The sequence below is a fragment of the Cupressus sempervirens genome, chromosome 1 (genome assembly GCF_028749045.1).
Source record: "Cupressus sempervirens isolate cs-2001-9-10 chromosome 1, ASM2874904v1, whole genome shotgun sequence".
NCBI lineage: Eukaryota > Viridiplantae > Streptophyta > Pinopsida > Cupressales > Cupressaceae > Cupressus > Cupressus sempervirens.
Window position 1 is genome coordinate 507038858 of NC_143118.1, and position 20781 is coordinate 507059638.

The 20781-nt window shown below is 35.2% G+C and overlaps 1 protein-coding gene across 3 annotated transcripts in view; it reads left to right on the top strand.

Annotated features, from left to right (window-relative positions):
* LOC149578454 (mannose-P-dolichol utilization defect 1 protein homolog 2-like) overlaps positions 1 to 20781 on the top strand; it is a 110128-nt gene that overhangs the window by 65242 nt on the left and 24105 nt on the right. The window contains exon 9 of one of the 3 annotated variants that reach the window (XR_016364464.1): positions 8906 to 9268. The exons of 1 other annotated variant lie outside the window; for it this stretch is intronic. The gene's annotated coding sequence lies outside the window, so the exon portion shown is untranslated. The remainder of the gene's footprint in view (positions 1 to 8905; positions 9269 to 20781) is intronic. One more of the 3 variants, XR_016364463.1, reaches the window with a different exon arrangement.

Sequence of the window (20781 nt, forward strand, 5' to 3'; positions counted from 1 at the left end):
CCACACATGCTTCAATCCACGTGAATTTGCTAAGAGCTTCCTATATGAGGGCAAGGCAATGAATAACACAATGGGTTAAGAATAGGGATGGGCACCTATCCATGAGAAATTTACTTGCAGTAACATATTTTTCTGCATTATTTGTAAGTATTTGCATAATACTATTCTCACCCTCCTCAACCAAAGGTCCCTCCAAAAGACATGGACATAATTCACCATTTTTTGTGTTTCCTAAAGCATCAATAAATATCAAGTGAAGGAAAAAATTGAAAATGGTTTGTTTAGTTCAAAGTAACGTGACTCGGATCCAACTCGGACTCGGCAAGGGTAACTTGACTCGTGACCCGGCTCGGACTCAACAAAGTGAAAAAGCCTCGAAATTTTGAGATTTTTTAGGATTTAAGGAACATTCCATGCACCCATTATTGAATAAAGCTTAAAGACACAATAACATCATTAAATAGAAGGTAATTTGATCATAATGCACATACTTAAAAGTTGAACATACATTGATTAAGTACAATACTACAAAGGTAAATTGCTAAATACTAAACAATAGTTGAAGGAAATATTAGAAAAGTAAAACATAGATATATAAAATCTCCTTGGTCCTAATGCACAAAGACTAGCTTATTCATTTTCTCCACAAACAATCTGTTGCGCCTCTTTGAGTGGATATGCTCGAACATGCTCCAGTCGTGCTCACATCCAGAAGCACTACTTGGCTGGCTCATTATGCAAATGGTGATTTTCTGAAGGTTTTTGGTTGAAGGCCTAAACATTTGCCACCATCTATCTGAATTTTGAAAAAAGGAAAAGAAAAAATATTAGTCTCATTTCAAAATTTGAAATTTAAAGCTAGAAATTTAGAAACTAGATTGTATAAGCCTATAAGGCTTAAGTTGCAATTTTTACCTGGCTGCAATTTTGTACGGCCTTCTTTGCAAATTTGACTTGAAAAAATGGGCCTTGATGCATTATTATAGGCATCCATCTCAAGCAATATATCTGTGGTATTAGTGGCCATCTTCAATATCACAGTGTATAGGCCACTAAGAACCTCTTCATTTGCCTTGAAATCTTCACGGAAACGGTATGCTGGATTGAGGTAATAGGCTGCTGTGTGGATGGGCTTATGAAGCTGATTTTTCCATCTCCTATCAATTATGTTCCAAATAGGGCCATACTTGTCCTCAACTCGTACACATTTGGCCTTAATAGCCTCCTTGGCCCTATCCATGCCCTCATATATGTAGCCCATAGTGGGCTTCTCCCCATCAGCAACTCGTAAAAGGGCTACAAGGGGCTCAGTGATCTAAAAAACAATTAAACAAAAAAACAATTTAGTGAATGATGAAACTTTGCAAAGTTGCACAATGAAAATAAAACAAAAATATGTATGAGATAAATTAATTTATAAAATTTTAAGAGTTAAGTTTTTAAAATTTAAAATTACCTCCACAATCTCCATACATGGCTCCCAAAAACCGTCTTCATCATAAAAGCATTTTGTTGCATCTATCCTTGTAGGGATGGTGGCAAAGGAGGAGGAACTCCATTGTGGACCAACAAACATGCACCTCAAAGCTAACTTTGAACTCAGCAAGGATTTTAGTGGGATAAAATCAGAGGCAAATCTTGTGATACCAGGACGAGCCAAGTCCTTTCCCTTTGTGTATTCTCTCGTAATGCTGAGGACCAAGGCATGATTATAGATGAACTTGCAAAGATTTTTGGCCTTAGCAACACATGATTTCACCCATCCAAGCTAACCAATATCCTCTAACATGAGGTCGAGGCAATGGGCCGGACATGGAGTCCAAAAGATTCTTGGGTGTCTCTCCATCAAAAGTTTTCTTGTAGCAATTTTAAATTAGTTAGTAAATAATTAAATTTTTTGATGTATTAAAGAACTTTTAATTTTCAAAATTTAATGAAAAACTAAAATGATTTTTTTAGAACTTAGAAGTTAAATTTTTACTTGCAACAACATAATTAGCTACATTATCAGTCACCACTTGGACAACATTCTCTTCCTCCACCTCCCTTATGACCTCAATAGCCTCACATAAGAATTTTGCATTTTTGACATGTGAGGAAGCATCTATAGACTTAAAAAACATGGTGGATCCTAAAAGTGAAAATTAAACAAAATAATTATTATTGAATAGTCAATAAAACAAAATTTTAGTTATTTAATAATACATTAAATTTTAGAATTCGAGAAGTAGAGAATGATGAATTACCTCCGCTAGAAACAAGAAAATTTAGGAGGGTCCTATTCCTCCTATCTGTCCATCCATCCGTCATAATGGTACACCCCCTTTCGCTCCAAATCTTTCTATGGTCCTCCAAATCAAGTTTCATCTCCTCAACCATTTCTAGTGAGAGGGGGGCACTCAACTCATCTTTAGTGGGGGCTTTAAACCCCGCACCATAGATGGAAACCGCATTAATCACCCTCTACCAATAAGGAGTCTATTACATTTATAAAAACATTTTAATTAGCATATTTCAAATTTTCAACATCAAGTTAAAATTATAAAATTGAATTTAAAATTTAAAAGTTTAAAACGTAAAACAATCAAATATAAATGAAGTTGAAGTACCTGGCTGCTATAAATGGAATGTTGTAGAAAAACCAAAACTTGCAAATTGCTCTTATTCCGGCTTTATGGATCTCCCTATTCCAGACCAAGCTCTCAAGTGAGAGTTGTGCACCAGGAGTGGAACGTGGTACAAAAAAATTGTCCAACCTAGATTTTCTGACTCTAGGATGAAAGGTAAAGCCAGTACTACTAGCAGGGGCAACATCATTAGCAGTGCAAGGAATAGATGTATAAGAAGTACAACTAGCAGAAGCACTAGGACAATAGGGGGGAAGGGAAGCACCTTCTCCAACACAACCTATTGAACCTAGGGGTGTAAAACTAGATACAGAAACGTTTATAAATGAGTGTGAAAGGGAATTGAAACCAATCTGAGCTAACTCTGCTAATTGTTTTTGTTTTAATTCCTTTTCTTGTTCATATTATTCTAAGGCAACATAACAAAAACATTGAGCCTCAAGAGTTGCAACTTTACAAGGCTCAACATCATGACCATGTATGCCAACAATATGGTATTTCAATCTATTTATCCCCCCACTATTAATGTCTTTATAAAATAAGCATTTTGTTTGAGTTCTACCTCTACCCGGAAAGTCTATGGTGTACTTCCAACACTCATCTTTTTTATTGCTTTTAGAGAGCTTGGGTTTTTTAACCTCCAGGAGCCATTATGAGTAAGGAAAAATGTAAAGGTTGCTGCAATAAGACATTTTAGACCAAATATTACCATTTAAGTATTGTATTTTATGAAGATCTAAAGTAAAACAAAACCCATAAACATACCAAAAAAATTCATCCAAAAAACCCATAAGCATAGAGAAAAAATCATCAAAATCTAAAAAATCAACTCTTACCTCTTTGAAATGCGTTGAGAAGTGTTGAGAAGAGCTCCTATAAACTCCTTGATGATCTAAATGCAAGCGTATAGTTGCTCCAATGTCACAAATGCAAGCTTTTCTCCTCTTCCTTTTAGCTGGTTGCAAAACAATGACATTCTCTTTCTCTTCTTCCTCTCTCTTTCTTTCTTTTTCTCACAATACAGTGTTATGAAATCCCTTTTAGGGTCTTAGGCATAAAAAAGAACCTAAAAATATATTAAAAAATTAAGCAATTTTTTATATTTTAACTTGCCTGAACTTTGACTGCCGCGGCGACCCATGAGTCATGACTTGACTCGCGAGTCAGGCGAGTCACACTCCCTGACCCACCGAGCTCGGGTCACGGGTCTTTTTGACCTGGCAAGCCTTCCATGACTTGCCAACTCGGGAGACTCACTCGACTCGTGGCAAGTCTCGTTACTTTGGTTTAGTTAGTAAGGTAGAAAGTTAAAGTCTTAATCACTAAATCGATGGACTTTTGGAAGCAAATTCACTTAAGAAAGTAATAAAGAAATTTAACTATGTTTTCTTCCTCCTATTTGTCCAATTATTGATTGCGCCCCTTACATTGGCCACCTTGTGTATCAAAATGAAGTTCTTATATCCTCATCATTAGGGGTTCTAAATCTTGACTCACAAACAGTTTTGACATCTACCATATTTTGCCAATAGGAAGACCTAAAAGAACAGAAAATTAGTATAAAAATTTAAAGTTTAAATTCTACAAACCTCTAAATTTACATTTTAAGAGAAAGAAATCAAACAATATAATTAAAACATAAAGAATAATTAATCCCTTTGTTGTGTGAAATGAAATGGCACAAAAAAAAAAGTCTTCAATTGCTTTTCTTGTTGCATCATGCTGATCCCTAATCCAACTCATGCACTCGAGTGATGGTTGAGAACTTAGAGTAGTGCATGGTACATTAAATAATCTAATTTAGATTTTTGAACTTTATTGCCAACACTAGCACTTCCAATGTCTAATCCTTGTTAGGCCTAAACTTAGTATTTTAACCCAAATCTAAAATTTATGTTCCAAGCTAAATGAATAAAGATATAATGATGGTCTAAGCCACTCACACTCAAAGTAAAGAGAATTATTCATTCATCTCATTAGATTAAGTTCTATCTATCTATCTATCTATCTATATTTTTTTTGTAATGCCCCTTCTTAGCATAAGCTGTATGAGTTTGTCATTTGCCTATTTCTCCATGGTCGCATAAGCTAACCAAGACATTTAAGGGACTTTGAGGTGTCTGGATGCAGATTTGGGCATACATACTATTTGTAGTAAATCACTATGGGCATGTTAGACTTCTATTTACAATGGCATGTCGATGGTAAATTGGAAATATGAATGATCATTTATTTATTATTGATATAATTTATTATTTGTTAATAAAGTTACTCAGAAAATTAAATTTGATTATTTAACTTTATTAATGCATAGTCTATACTTTGTGGGAAATATTTTATTAAATGGTCCTTTTTATTCTATAATAGAATGGAAGCATAAATAAAAGCTATTGGGGACATAAGTGAAGGAAAATCATGTACATGGCATGAAAATATCAAAGAAAAAGCAAGTGCAATAAAAGCAGCCACGTTAAAATAGGCGCAAAAAGGGAAAGACCCCCGAAATCATAGGAAGGGGCAAAAAGTGACTTTTTTTTATCCCACATTGTCAATGTGAGGGAAAAAGCTCTTAGGAAATGCTATAAAAGCGACGGAAATGGCCTCTTTCAGCATGCTTGGTTATGCTTGGAGATTGAATGAAATTGTGAAACTTTGGAGAATATGTCTCTTGGGCTTGGAGGACGCAAACCCTCTATGCTGTCGATCTTGACGCAATTGAAACACATGGTCTTGGATCTAGTTCAGAGCTACAAGGTAAAATCTGTGTTTGTGTTAATTGATTTAAGTTGCCCAGGGTTCAATTTTCAGAATGTGAGGAGTTGTGAGGCATCAGCAAATAGGAGTCTTGAGCTTTCTATCAGTCTTCATCGGAGCTGTATTTACAAGGAGGTGGTGTTTCTATGCTGGCCGAGTATTACTTGCTGGCCGAGTATTACTTGCTGACTGGTTCTAAGAATGAGAGACAACTAAGCTGGGACTTACCTAGTGCTGTCATATGAACTCACAGTTTGCTCAAAGAACACAAACATCTGTGTTTCAGGCTACTGTACTTGTAGAAGAACAGCTAAGTGAATTAATATAGTGACCAAACAAGCATTGTAGCCATGTGGTGTTGGATGTGAATCTAGAAAGAAGCAACAAACAACAACAAATGAATAAACATCTGGGTATGCAGAGCAAAATGTGAAAACAATGTTATATTTTCTCTTAATTGGGACCCATAGCTTAGCCCTGGAACTTTATAACATCCCTAATCAGATATTACCTCAAAACCCTTGAATGAATCTTAGAAATTTTAAACAAATAATTTCATACAATGCATTTCAGATTTCATCAGCGAAAACCCCAAAAAATAATGGATAATAATGAGTCTCAAACTGTTATTACAATCAATCTCTAGCAGAAATACATTTTCAAAAATAATATTTCATTGAAGCTCTTCAACAAAAAGACCAAGTATACCAATCAGAGATACAAAAACTACAGCAAGGTTGGATCTTAAAAAATGAACTTGGAATACATTGTGAAACACTTGTGCAATGTCTCCAATTGACATTGGGTTTTCGTCCACTGTCCAAGCTTGTGGGTTTCTGTTGTTTCACCTGCTGAAAGTTGAAGCTTTCGAGAATAACTCTCCAAGAGAGAAAATGAAAATCCATATCACAACACCATGTATGCTGAAAATGAGCTTCCTCTTCCTCTTTTAAGCACAAACAAGTGACTCTTCATATTCCTCTCTCTGTTTCTTTATCCCCTTTTTGAAAATAATACTTTTCCCTCTAAAGAAATGAAGTGCTCATAATAATAAAGTGACATTTGGATAATATGACAAACTAGCTCCTGTAATACCTACGCCAATGAAGATGATAATTCCTACCCAACTAACACAATCACCAAGCCACCATTTTGGAAATGGAGGGGCAATCTAACAATATGAGTCACAAGGGAGAACATCTCAGTAGAGAGAAACTAAAAAGACCAACCTGTCATGCCTCTATCAACTATGGAAGTATATATACCATACCCACTATCCAAATCTCGCACACGAGGACTCCATAGAAATCAAAATAGTACCAAGAAGATCCTCGGACTCTTGTTGCACAAATCTGATTTCCTCTTCACCATGCAAGAAGTGGTGAAGCCCATCAGTGGAACCCACCCAAGCTATACTGCTAACCCTGTCAATACTTGGATTCCAAAATAAACTGCTCTGACCTTGATCAGCCACAATGAGATGCAAACCCCTGGAGGAATCTGCAACCTCACAACTATATCCAACCTCTGCAAGACCCCTATGGATGTGTTGACTTTACAAGTAACCTACCTAATGGCAACTGACACCACAGTCACCGTGAAAACCCGTATTTGCATGACTCCCTTGTGACATAGAGGTAAGCAACCCATTTGAATACATATCGTTATTGTGAAAAATTGATCGGTGCCCTTGTAAGTAATCTCCCATCACTACCAATCCTTTGCAAGAAGATCCTGGGCCAATTCATAGTACTTCTTCTTTGCCATGTCATTCTTGTTTTGCAGCTTTGGATGAAAGTCCATTTAATCCATGAAGGGTAAACCATTGTGAATCTGTGAAGGAAGTTTGTTATAGTCATCATACATATCAAGAACAAGAGGGGGTACTTGTTTCCCATGCCCTCTTACCAGAGAACACATGATACCAAAGATCAAAGATGTTATAACCTTATTGAACAGAGTAAAAGGAAACCAACATGCCTTTCATTGGGAGAATTGGATGTGCTTTTTCATCCAGGCCATTTTGGGGAAGGATGAATTCATTGACTGGGCTGATATTATAGTAGTGAGATTGCAAGAGGAGCTTTCCCAAGTGCCTAGGACTTCCAAATTTTATATGTCGTCTTACATATTTTATATTTTGGCCTACTTCGTCGCAAGAGTTAAAGATTGACCTAGGGTTCATGCTGCAAAATGGTGATCTCTAGTGTTTTCGCATGATCGCATAGGTTAAAACTTAGACCATAGTTAAGGTAGCAAAATTGTGAAGTCTTTGTTCACTCTTTCATAGGGGTTAGTGATGGGTCAAAGATTCAAGTTGAGATCTTGTGATCATTCCCTGCTCACTCCATCGCACACAGTTATGGCCTAACTATCAAAAGGACCGCGAAGGTGCGAAACGACTATTTCTACGGGTAGTGCAATTTTGCAACAATTTATGTTTACATGCACTTTCTTGTTGTGAGGGTATGAAGGATACGAGCATCTATAGTTGACCTTCCTTGACTGTTGATCTAGAGTGGATCAACGTTTGACATATGTGTGCTTTCTGAAGGTGCATGATGTTTAGACATAGCAGGGAAATGATGAGCTGCTGCGTGTCATGGTGGGCCAAGTTCATAGGAGTCTCTTTCATCACATTGTCACAAGATAAAATATTTTATCGAATGAGGGCTAATAGATTCAATTGATCAGATTAAAGGAATTTAAGTTGTGACCTTGCAAAATTACACTATTGTATGAAGATTGTGAGATAGGAAATGAAGTAGGTGGAACACTCACAGGTAGAGAAGAAATAGTAAGACTACTAATAGGAGGATTAAATGGTTGAGTATAAGTAGTCACAATAGGAGCAACATAAGAAGGAATGCTAGAGATAGCTTTGGAAAGAGACAAGGTAGGTTCAACACTAGTGATACATGAAGCCATTCCTATTTCATATGCTGCTTGAGCTGAAGGCTTAATGTGAGTGTGGAAAAGGTGAGTAAGACCATGCAAAATATCTATGCCCATCATTACAGATCACTTTCTTAAGAGAATCAAAAGCAGACATAATATCAGTATTGTGATTCTATTGAAGAAGTCAATCATGCATTTTATCAATCTCAATAGAAATCTTATGAACTTCTTCAGGAGGAACCCTTAAAATTCTTACATCAAATTGTAAATTTCGGGCTGATTGATGTAATATTTTCCCCATGACAACATGCTCTTCCTTTCAAGGAATCTATTAAAATAATTTGCTGATCAGACTGCTACTAATTCTCAGAAACTAGAGCTTCGTTTCAAAATTAAAAGTCCCCTACTAGCCTTAACCCAAAGTTGCATCACAAATCTCATCAATTGGTGCTTTGTTATTTTGTCAAACAGTTGGCGTGTAGGCTGTTATAGTTTTCATGAATGCTGGTTTGCAGATTTAAGTTAACAAAGAATAGTGCAAATTTATGTGAGCAGAGTATGAAAAGTTCCAACCTTTTTCCAGTCCAATTTTAATGATTCTGTTCTTGGCATTTGATTATGTGCAGAGATGAAACATTTATTCCAACCTTATGTACCTGCTATGTGTTGTTCCACTCCATTGTGGCTTCTACGCAAATCTTTTATTTGTTCATATGAAACACAAGTTGCAGTTCAGAAAATCACTAGTTAAGACTTCATCCTGATAATGATTTAACTGTAATGGAAGAAGCTACAACAATGCCCCCTTCACAACAATCTCTGAATTTATTTGTAGATGCAAGATCCAAGAACTCAGATACCCAACCAACAGCCAATAATTAATTCAAAGCTGAGACTGGAACTGCTTGAATTGCACAGGAATTCTCACAATTGTGAATATGAAGGTTTTGGTGGCAGATAGTGATCTCCAAGATTCTCCACACACTTCTGTAAGTTTAACTTATCGCCTCCCCTTGCAATACTATTATTTATATCTGGTGGCAGTTAGTGGGATGTGACAACAGATGTCTGCCAGAAATAATGCTGCTTGCAGTAGTAAAGGCAAAATCATGGAAGGAAACTCTCTCTCTCTCTCTGAATGCAGAAAATCCTTCTGCTATTGCACACTGTGCAACCTACCATGTATACACCAAAAGTTTTACTTGCTAATACCAGCAGGAATCGTTTCTCAATTAACTGCTGACATGATCAAAGGATTTGTTTCTGCTGCTACCGATAACCTGGACAAAACTTGTGGCTTGAAACAATTGCTCTACTGTGTTCAAATATTCACATGTATACTGAATCTGTTATCTGCAATCCCTCAATGCCCAGCCAATGGGAGGGTCAAATTAAATCATCTGTCTTTAGCTATAGTTTAGTTATTTCACAAATGCTTGTTCATCACTGTCAATGATTTCAATGTGTTTTCCAAGCACTATAGTTGGTTTGAAATATTTAAATCCTCGTTTTCATTATCATCAGGTGCATAGAGAGGCCCAATGTCATATTCCAAATTGATAGAATCAGGCCCAGGGACAATATCCACTGAAAAATAAGAGTCAAAAACTTTATTTTTAAAATTTCCATGGCATATACTATGTTGTTTCTCTGTTGCTAAAAAAACCAGCTTAGTTCATTTAATATTCATCACCTAGTACAGAGTGGCCCACACACGAACAACTACACTTCGTGATATCGGCCCCAATCAAATATTTGAATTCCTTCAGCCAATTAGATATCTGCTGCAAGTATGGCTATAAGTGATGACCAAATTAATACTATTCAAGACTGTTTCCTAAGATCTTCAGCCCAATAATTTAAGCCTTCCTGTATAAGCTTGGTGAAAGATTATTCACAACAGCCTGTTTTGTTTTTCCCTAGATGATTAATATTAATATTCCCTTCACACCCATGGCCCCCAGATATAACTTCCAGTTTATAATTTTTTTTTGGAATACTTTAGCAATAGTTGAATCGCCGGCACGATATGTTATTCACCAAGTATTTGACATGGCCGATATGATGTTTTTCTTTCAACATTCGCTTAACAATATGATGTTATAAACTTCCTCAGAAGTTCGAGTCCCATGATTTTTATGAATATATGTTTATCTCCATTGAAGTATAGCCTTGGAAAACATGACTTGCTATTTATAATAAATTTATAATGTTTCCAGTTCCACTAGAGTCCGACACCTTTTATTTTCAGTCTTCCGCAATACCTTAGGACCACGATTGGTAACATACACGGAAAAAATAATAATTTCAAGTTTCAATATATGCTTCAAAAGATGATTCTAGCACACAACATTTGATGATATTTTTAATATGCTTAGAGCCTTAAGCATTGATGGTAGAAAAAAAGGATTTCTCATTCCATTGAAGCCATTGACGGGATAATTAAATGCACAACCATTGTTGCCAAATACTCTTTATGTCAAACGCATTGAATTTCCAAAGGTTACAGAGCAAATATTTATCACATCACAAGGGATCTTTGATTTAATGAACTTTTCTAGTCTCAAAAAATCATCATTCCCAATCTCGTGTGCTCTTTGATGTTCCTTACACTATATAATTTTTTGATTGTTTCTGCAACTTGGTACATGCAAGATAGGAGTTGAGATATTTTTCAGACCTATAGTTGACAATCTCCTGTAAATTTTTTAATTTTTGCAAAATTTGTCTTTGAAAAGACTATTTGAAAATGATAAACAATTTCCAGTAATCTCACTGGCTAGTAGGATGCATGACTCTGATACTACTGTAAGATCTCTAACCAGATATTAACTCAAAACCCTTGAATGAATCTCAGAAATTTTAAGCAAATAATTTTAAACAATGCATTTCAGATTTCATCAACAAAAACCCCAAAATATAACAGATCAAAATGAGTCTCAAACTGTTATTACAAATTTACAGTCAATCTGTAGGAGAAATATTTTTTAAGAAATAATATTTCATTAAAATTCTTCAGCAAAAAGACCAAGTAATTCCAATTGTAGATACGAAAACTACAAAAAAATTGGATAACAAAAAAATGAACCTGCAAATATGCTGTGAAACACCTATGTGATGTCTCCAACTGACAATGGGTTTCTGTCCACTATCCAAGCTGAGGGCTTTTTGTCCTCTCGCTTGTTGAAAGCTGAGGCTTTTGAGAATAACTCTCCAAGAGAGAGAATGAAAATCCAAATCACAAAATTAAGTATGCTGAAAATGAGCTCCCTCTTCCTCCTTTAAGCACAAACAGGTGACTTAATTTTCCCCTCTCTGTTTCTTTATCCCCTTTTTGAAAATAATACTTTTCCCTCTAAAGAGATAAAGTGCTCATGATAATAAAGTGACATTTAATAATGTGATCTTAATTAATAAACTCAATTAATCAACCAATTAGATCTTTAGGCATTAAAATCTCTGATCAGATGGACTAGGATATGCATGCTCACTGGAAAGGGCTTGACAAGACAGTCCTATTCCAACCCTAAAATGCCAAGAATACTAAGCCTGCTGACTTACTCAAAATAGTACGTGTCTGGAAACCCCACTGAATCAGTCTTGATTGGTCAGCAATTGAAACTGCCTAGGCCAAAAACTGAAGTGATCCCAGAGAATACTCGGTTAGCCCGTGGGACCAAGGCAATATAGGCTAATAGCGTAATGAGAATCACTATCTTGGAAAAGGGAACATGACAAACTTGAAGAAGCTCACATTTTTTACATAAGCCAGGTTTGCAACAATATTTTCACTAAGTTGTAAACTTTATCAGTTCTGAAACAAATTTGTGTTCATTATCTTTTATCAGCAGCGTGATGAATATGTTTGTAGTTTTTTGTTTCAATCTTAATGTAGATTTTTTGTACATTGTTTATGATTGTCAAAACTAGAGCCCAGAAATCCATAAAGATATCTAGCAATAAGAAAGAGAGAAAACAGAAACAAAGAAAAACCAGAATTATCTTGGGAAAACCCTTCACAAATGAAGGGAAAAACCCGGCCACACAACACAAAAATATCTTTATTGATAATGAAATGTTCAAGTGTACTATATCCTTTGCTTGATACGAATATATAACAATAGGAAAGACTCTTCACATTATAACTGAAGGTCTCTTGAGATTCTCATAACTCAAAGCAAACAGATTTCCACAATCCATGAATATTGAAATGATTTCTGGGGAAGATTGTGTGAGAGTTTTTTCATCAACGTTTCGGATCATACTGTATGATCCATCATCAGGATGCCACTGAGTCACTGAGAGCAAAAAATGGAGTGCAGATCCGTGCCCCTTCCCTCCTCTCCATCCTCTTTTTATCCCCTCTCCTAGATCTGCACTCCATTTTTTGCTCTCAGTGACTCAGTGGCATCCTGATGATGGATCATACAGTATGATCCGAAACGTTGATGAAAAAACTCTCACACAATCTTCCCCAGAAATCATTTCAAAATTCTCATAACTCCCATAACTCTTATAATTAATTATGACTCTTCGAATATTCATGCCTCAATGCATGTGAATGACACATGTCATTTATATTTAATATTACAAATTAAATTTAAGTGTCCTTTTCAGCTGAAGATGATAGTAACGATAGTAACATCTAGATTTCGAGAGATAAAGATCTCTATCGCAGCTACAAACTTTAACACTTCCTCTTAGCAAGAGAGAGATCTTTCGTTGAACAGTCACACAAAGCTGCAACTGAAAATGTCAATGATAAATTTTGATGATACGGATTCAAAACATAAGTCATGGAGTTACTCAACATGAAAACTTGTAACAATTGCTCATATTCATGGAATCACATTAACATGAAATTGCTCAACATGACAGATTTGTAAGACTCACAGTTAAGCCTTTAATCACAGACTCTCTCAACATGAACTGTCATGGAATCTTTCATCATGACATCCAACTCCCATCACAGAATATCTCAACGTGATGACATCATGGACTCTCTCAACATGATGTTCACTATCGCATAGTGAGAGTTATCATAGCTGATCTTACAATGGCATTTGTTCACACAAAAATATAAATATGCATAAAAACAGGACTTAGTTCCATTTAAGTCTCAAATTTTTCAAATACGATAAGCATTACAAGCATATATATGAATGAAGGAGATTCCATACACTCCCTTTTAAGAATGAAGCCTCCCTTTGAAGCTAAAACATCTCCCTCTTAATCATTGCTTTTCTTGTTGCATCCTGCAACGAAATGAGATTAGTAAACTAATCTCATATAAGGAGATGAGTACTGAAAATAAAACATTCTTTCCAGTTACATAAAAATTTATAAAAACTTATCTTTATGATAATAAAATATCATCCCCCGCAAAATACAGATGAGCAGCCTGATACAAATGCAATGATCAATGCAGATGAGTCACCCCACACTCTCCACGATGAATACGAAGCCCAAGCATGCACCCGATACACTTCAAACTTGAGGTGAACAATAATTTCCAGCTATCGAGACCATCACAATCCAAATTGTACGAAAATGGAGATACATAAGAGAGAAAGACCAATATACAAGGCTCATTAAAGGCTCTAGTGCCTGCTTGAAAGAGAGACACACATGGTGCTAGGAAGATCCCAAAAATGCAAAGTTCTTGCAGCAGACACTCATCAAGCCAACAAAGGAAACAAGTAAGATGAAGACGCCGGTGGCAAAGATTGACAGTTCAAGAAACTTTTTGTAGTCCAAATTGCCTCTGAAGGAATGATATATTCTGCCTCCTATGATTGGTATCGACATGCCAATCAGATTGATATTGAATAACACCATATTCTGAGGATGATATTCTGAATAAGAAGCTACGTTAACTTTTGGCGTGGAATTGCTTATCAATGACGGAACATAATATGGTTGTTTTGCCACCTGATCGGCCATGACTGGCCTAAAAATACAATTTGTAGTCATCACCACATAAGTCGTGCTTATTCTCTTCAAGACTCAAAACCCTAACAAGTAAACAATGCTCATCACAACATAAACAACTACTGTTATAAAAAAGGAGATGCAAAACACGATAATCCATAAGATGAATTGAAGTTGTAACATATTGCATGATATAAACAAACTCATGGATCAAGAATGGTGGAGGGGTAAGAAAGGAGAGCATCCAGAACGCAGAGGTCCTGAGTAGGGCAGTTCGATTCATGATGGTGTGTTTGCCTGCTTTGACCACCTGTGTTCTTCCATGCCCATCATGCTCGCTCACCAAATCCCTACTTTCTCGTCACTCCGCTGCCTTTCACATACCAACAGTGCCCCATTTCGACAAGGTTATTTGGACAAGGAGAGCTCCACCTACGGATGTATTGTTCTAGATTTTCTTTTGATTGTCATTTTTTTTAATGAAAGCCACTTCTTGGGTTAGTTGAGAAAAGATCATAGAACCGAAAAAACTTTCAAAAATCAAAAGAAAATGCAATGGCAGTTTCAAGAAGCTAGATATGAGAAGTCGTAATCACCTCTCATAACCGACAAACCATAATAAAGATATGAATGGTTAGAGAAGAAAAACAACTGGCTCTGCCAAAAATAAAAAACCGCCACAATAACTTATATAGAGGGAGAGATGCAATCATGTTGATAGAAAGAGAAATATAACCAGACAAAAACAATCAAAATTTAAAGTCTAGAGCCAATGCTTAGACTCCACGACATTGATGAATTTGAGAAGATCATTACTCGATAGACTTCAAAGATATTACCCACATAGAGTAATTAAAAATTTAGACTAGCACAAACGATAAAAGCAAAAATGTGAACCCGACACCAATATAGACTAAGGTGCGATAGATACAGATTAGAGTAAGAGGTATACGAACTTAGTGCTTAGGCTTTTCTCCACAATGAATGACAAAAAGAATGAACAGGGAAACCACTGATAGTTATCAAAGATAATCAAAGACTCAGAATGATAATTTGAAATTTCATATACATTGACGCAATCCAATAAAACACGTGATCCTGCAATTGCAAATCCAAATTTAAAAAGCTAAAATTGCCAATACGAAATTTATGTTTCCACATAACTATGCGATCATGATCAAGGTAAACATTCAAAAGAAACAGGCACCATACACACAAAAATAGATGGCGTGGATTTTGCAGAAGTGCCTTGGCTATCATTACTGCCATTTGATAGCCTCGTCAATTGATAGCGGCACATGTCTCACAGGTTTGACCTGTTAGCTTATGTTGTTCATTCAAAACACCATGCAAGAACCCATAAAAATTTCAATTGTGCCTGACCAATAAATACCTGAAGACACAATAAAGAAAAGAACATTAACCTTTCTAAGCTGTTATCTAAGCTAGCTGTGATACCATGTCAAAACTAGAGCCCAAAAATCCATAAAGATAACCAACAATAAGAAAGAGAGAAAGCAAAAAGAAAGAACACCAAAATTATCTTGGGAAAACCCTTTGTGAATGAAGGGAAAAACCTAGCCACAACACAAAAATATCTTTATTGATAATGAAATGTTCAAGTGTACAATATCCTTTGCTTGATGTGAATATATAACAATAGGAAAGACTCTTCACATTATAACCGAAGGTCTCTTGAGATTCTCATAACTCCTATAATTAATTATGACTCTTTGAATATTCATGCGTGAATGCATGTGAATGACACATGTCATTTATATTTAATATTACAAATTAAACTTAAGTGTCCTTTTCAGCTGACGATGACAATTATGGTAGTAACGTCTAGATTTCGAGAGATAAAGATCTCTATTGCAGCTGCAAATTGTCATGCCCAAAATTTTACAAGGCAAAAATGCAACTAACAATTTTTTTTTTTTAAGGATAAGTTTATGTTTACAATTTAGTTGTATGACTTGACGTTTAATTTGATAAGGCTCCCACTTTTATTAGGTTGGGGGTTATTCTTGAATGGTACGCGGTTATAACGGAATGTGCGTAAGTTACACTCTAATGAGTTACGAGGGAAATTCGGTCAAAGACTGACTTTTTTTGAATTTCAATTAGAGAAGTATAGTAAATTCTCAACTCCACTATTCGATGCAATTTCTTACACAAAAATGGTGATCTATTAGTTCGATCTCGGGGTTGCTACCTCAAGTTACTTTAGTGAGTGAACTTAAAATGACCAAATGTCTTTACTTAATAAAGCTCTAACTAACATAAGTTTGCAACCTATATAACATATTAATTACAGTTCCATTCCAAGGCTCTACTAAACCTTAACTACTCAAGGAATTCATTATTTCCTTTGTTAATCGATACTCTTATCAGTTTAAAACCGATTTTCCTACTTGAAATATATATGTATATTCCTTTTATAAGACAACTATATTTAAACTATTCTTGTTCATAATTGTTAGGGCATCTTAAACGACATTCAAAAATCTATTATCTATACTTATATCCTAAATATCAATCTAAAAATACGCATAAATTTTTCCATGGAAAATACCCCCTAGAATAAACTTAGTTATAATCTCTTAACTCCCTAACTACCTAGCTTATAATCTTCCACGAAATATTAATTTTCAATTATATAGTTCATTTAACATTTCGTAAACTAACATCTCCTGTCTATATTAACATAAGACTATAAAAATTATCCCTTAAAGAAAATTAACCTAACTACATCTCCTATCTCACTTAGTGTAATGCAACCCCTTTTATTTAATATCTCCTAGACTACCCCCTTTTTTAACCTTATCAATAACATTCTAATTTAAACTCCATATCCCTAATAATCAAGCTAATCTTACCTTAAAATTCCACCCATAAAAAAACAAAAAAAAACAAACCTAAACTACCCTACCCCCTACCATCTACCTAACCCCTAAGACCCACCTTAACTATATTCCCCTACCCCTAACCACTGCCCCTTTTCTCTCTCCCTTCCCATGTGGGAAAGAGGAGAGGAGGGTGGTGTATCAAACAAGGCGCCTCCCTAGCATTTAACACCTCCCACTTAAGTGAAGGCTACTAGGACAAGTGGGAAGGATGGACCATTCCCCCCCCTCTAATTTGCATTATTAGATTTTTTTTAAACCAACACTTTTGTCATATTTAATATGCAGGCCGCCTCCTAAGTTGAGATATTAATATTATTTATTTATTTAGTCCATTGATTATTAGGTAGGCTGATAGTGTACTTAGTCTTTTTTTTGAATAACGTCTTATAAAGCATTATTAATATGATGGTGACTTAATGTTTTTTTTTTTTGAAATGGTATTGGTAGGGAAAAATGTTATTTTATTTTGATATCATTATTTTATTGACTGTATTATTGGAGAGAGGCTCTTTTTGAAATGCCATACATTTTCCAACAAGTTAATATGCATCTACAGGCCTTATTGTTAGAGTTATACTTATTTGCCTAGTTTTCTTCATATGTTCTCTATGATTATATATAATTGAGTTGATGATATTCTAACATAGTATAATGCCTTCCAATACATAATCTAAATGGCAATCTAATGTATTGCAGATAACCACTATCAAATTGTTACCAAATTTAGTTCCAAGATACTTTTATATGAAGCACAAATGAAATCTTTGCATGCAATTTTAAGAACATCAAGTATTCCAATCTCATTGAGGATATCTATTTATGACTACATTCTAAATACGAATACATTGTCTATTGAATGCATACTTTACATCTATACAAAAGTCAAGATTGATCATAAAATGCATCTAGTTGTTCTATGAAGGTGAAGAATAATAGGTTAACAAAGAGATAAGTTTATTTCAATTTACTAGTGTCAACAATGATACTTAATTCTTTTATTCAATGCATTCATGTTCAGGAAAATGAAACAACAATATCAACACAATGAAATTCTTTTTCATGTCCCTCACGAGCTTACATACAACACATTCATCAAACTTGTACATAGGGTGGTGAAATCAATATATCAAAATTTTCATAATGGAAACATTTTCTCACAATGCATAGATGTCTCACAACCTCTCTATTGACAAATGAAATAGAACAAAGATAACACTCTTACAATACAATATGATCACATAACAAGATGGAGTGCCTTCTATTCAATACAAATACAATAGTGTCTTCTTCTTCCATGCAAAGGAAAGGATTATATGAGCTACAAGTTTCCAAAATTATCAAGTAAAACCTACAAAAGAGAAAAAAATGGGGAACCATGGAGGCTCACCTCCCATCCTAGGCCTCAAGGAGACCACCCATCGCGCTTGGGGAAACAAGGCACAAACGGTTGCACACCTTCACATTCACATATTATGCATAACCATAAAAAACACAACTCAACACAACACAATACAACCCATTCTAAGGCTTGCACATAGATTCAACAATAGAATCAAGATATAGGGTGAAGGTGGGCTCTCTCCAGGAGGAGAATTTCAAATCCATGAATTTCATATAATCACATATTCCCATAAGTAACATGCCCTTTCAAGGCCTTAAAATATTTTCCCCTTTCGTACACCTTATACCTCCCAAGAATGCAAGTAATCATGAAGTCCATATTCCATTGAACACATCAAAATCATCTCCACACATGGGAGAGTTCCTTAATTACATGGGTGAGCCCAACTAACCCCTTCACCCAAGCATCTCTTCCCTCCCAAGGGTGAGTGATGCTTGACATCCATTTTACACAAACAAACAACATAAACAAAACAAGATTCAAGGAAGAAATCACATAAAACTTCACACATTCAACACACATACAACAAGATTTTTCACAAAACCACATCTACACCATAACAAATCTACAATGAAATGAAGAAACACCATATCAAATCTACAATACAATGAGGAAACACCATAAATCATGGATACCAACCTCACTCCAAGCAATGGCAAATGAAAGTTGTTGTAGAGCTCCTTATCCTCTTTCTCCAAACTCTAAATGTCTCTAAAGTTAGAGAGTGAGCAAGTGGGTTTCTAAGTTGGCCATGCCTCTATATATGACTAACATTTTCGGATTCAATATAAAATGCATTCTTTTTGGGGTCTCCTAGGTCTTCTAGGTACCCTAGTGGTCACTATTAGCCCCCTAACTTAAAGTATTATCATGGGTAGGGTTTATTTCCATAACAAATTCACCTTAAAGCTACTCTTTGGCCCTCACAATGCTAGTTAAAGTCCAATTCAAATTTCTTATGGGGCAACCCTTGTTTCCCTTACTAAATCAAGGCAATTAAGTCTAATTCTTAATTAAGGAATTTAATTTGAGATAAGGTGGCTACATGATCCATCTTCAAAGAACATGTCATTTTCACATAACGAGTACAAGTGTCAAGGGACACACACAAAATTCACTATACATCACACATGACATGTTCCGAATCTACTTATAAAATACATACTACACATATACATCTCACGTTTACAAAATAAACACATCACAACTAGGTTTACGAATCTTCCAAAGATTCACCTTGGCAATGTCATATTAACATGTGTTTATACTTTGTTTCCCCGTTATGTTTTCATGGTTCCTTTCCTGCACACTAAACTTGAGCATCAGTAATCCAATGAAAAGTCACATATAAAATACATATGAAAGTAAAGATACATGATAATTTCGTTATTCTACAATTCACATATAACATATTTCATAATTAACTTCCTATCCTCCATCATTTGCTTACAAACATTAAATCATTAAGCCTCAAAAATCTGCATATTATTGACTTTCCTACAAGATCAATTTAAGCATTTGAATCACAACATAATTCCATTTTCTATCATAATAATGAAGTAATGATTAAACATCCATTAATTCATCGACTATGCCAATTAAGTCTTAGTACATATCATAAATGAAAAATCACAAGGTAAGTATCATCGGATAACTAGCAAAATTTACTATCCATCAAGTCTCAAAAATATATGTTGAAATACCCAGTCCTAAGTAACACAATAAAAATATAGTATCTATGCTATGATGGGTCGGGGTGAGGCCTCACACAAACTTTAATAATGATTACATTTCATATCTGCATAACTTGAAAATTCACAAAAATATAAATTAACCGAGACAACAAGCAGCAAGCTGGGAAACTCAGAATAATTGAAGTGCAAGCAAACTGTTCAACAAAATTCCTGTGAGTCAAGACAAGAAAAAAATTGTTCATAACAAGGGGGTATGCTACAGTGATATCAAAGCATTGTATCTTGTCATCATGGTGGGTACAATGCAAAATGATTAGACATTGATATGACTATTTGTAGTATACAACCGTTTTCACATCATTTAATACATAGAGAAACTAGACATTACTGAATACAAAGCAAGAAGAATAGAGAAATCCAGAAGAACACTTAAGCATAGGTGAATAGGTTACAGTGAATAGGGGACAAAGAGCTCAGGATTCAAATCAACGAATGGACTTATTGACAATGATGGCTAGACAAATGGGTAGTGATGTCAACAATTGCGGAAATGGAGGAAACAATAG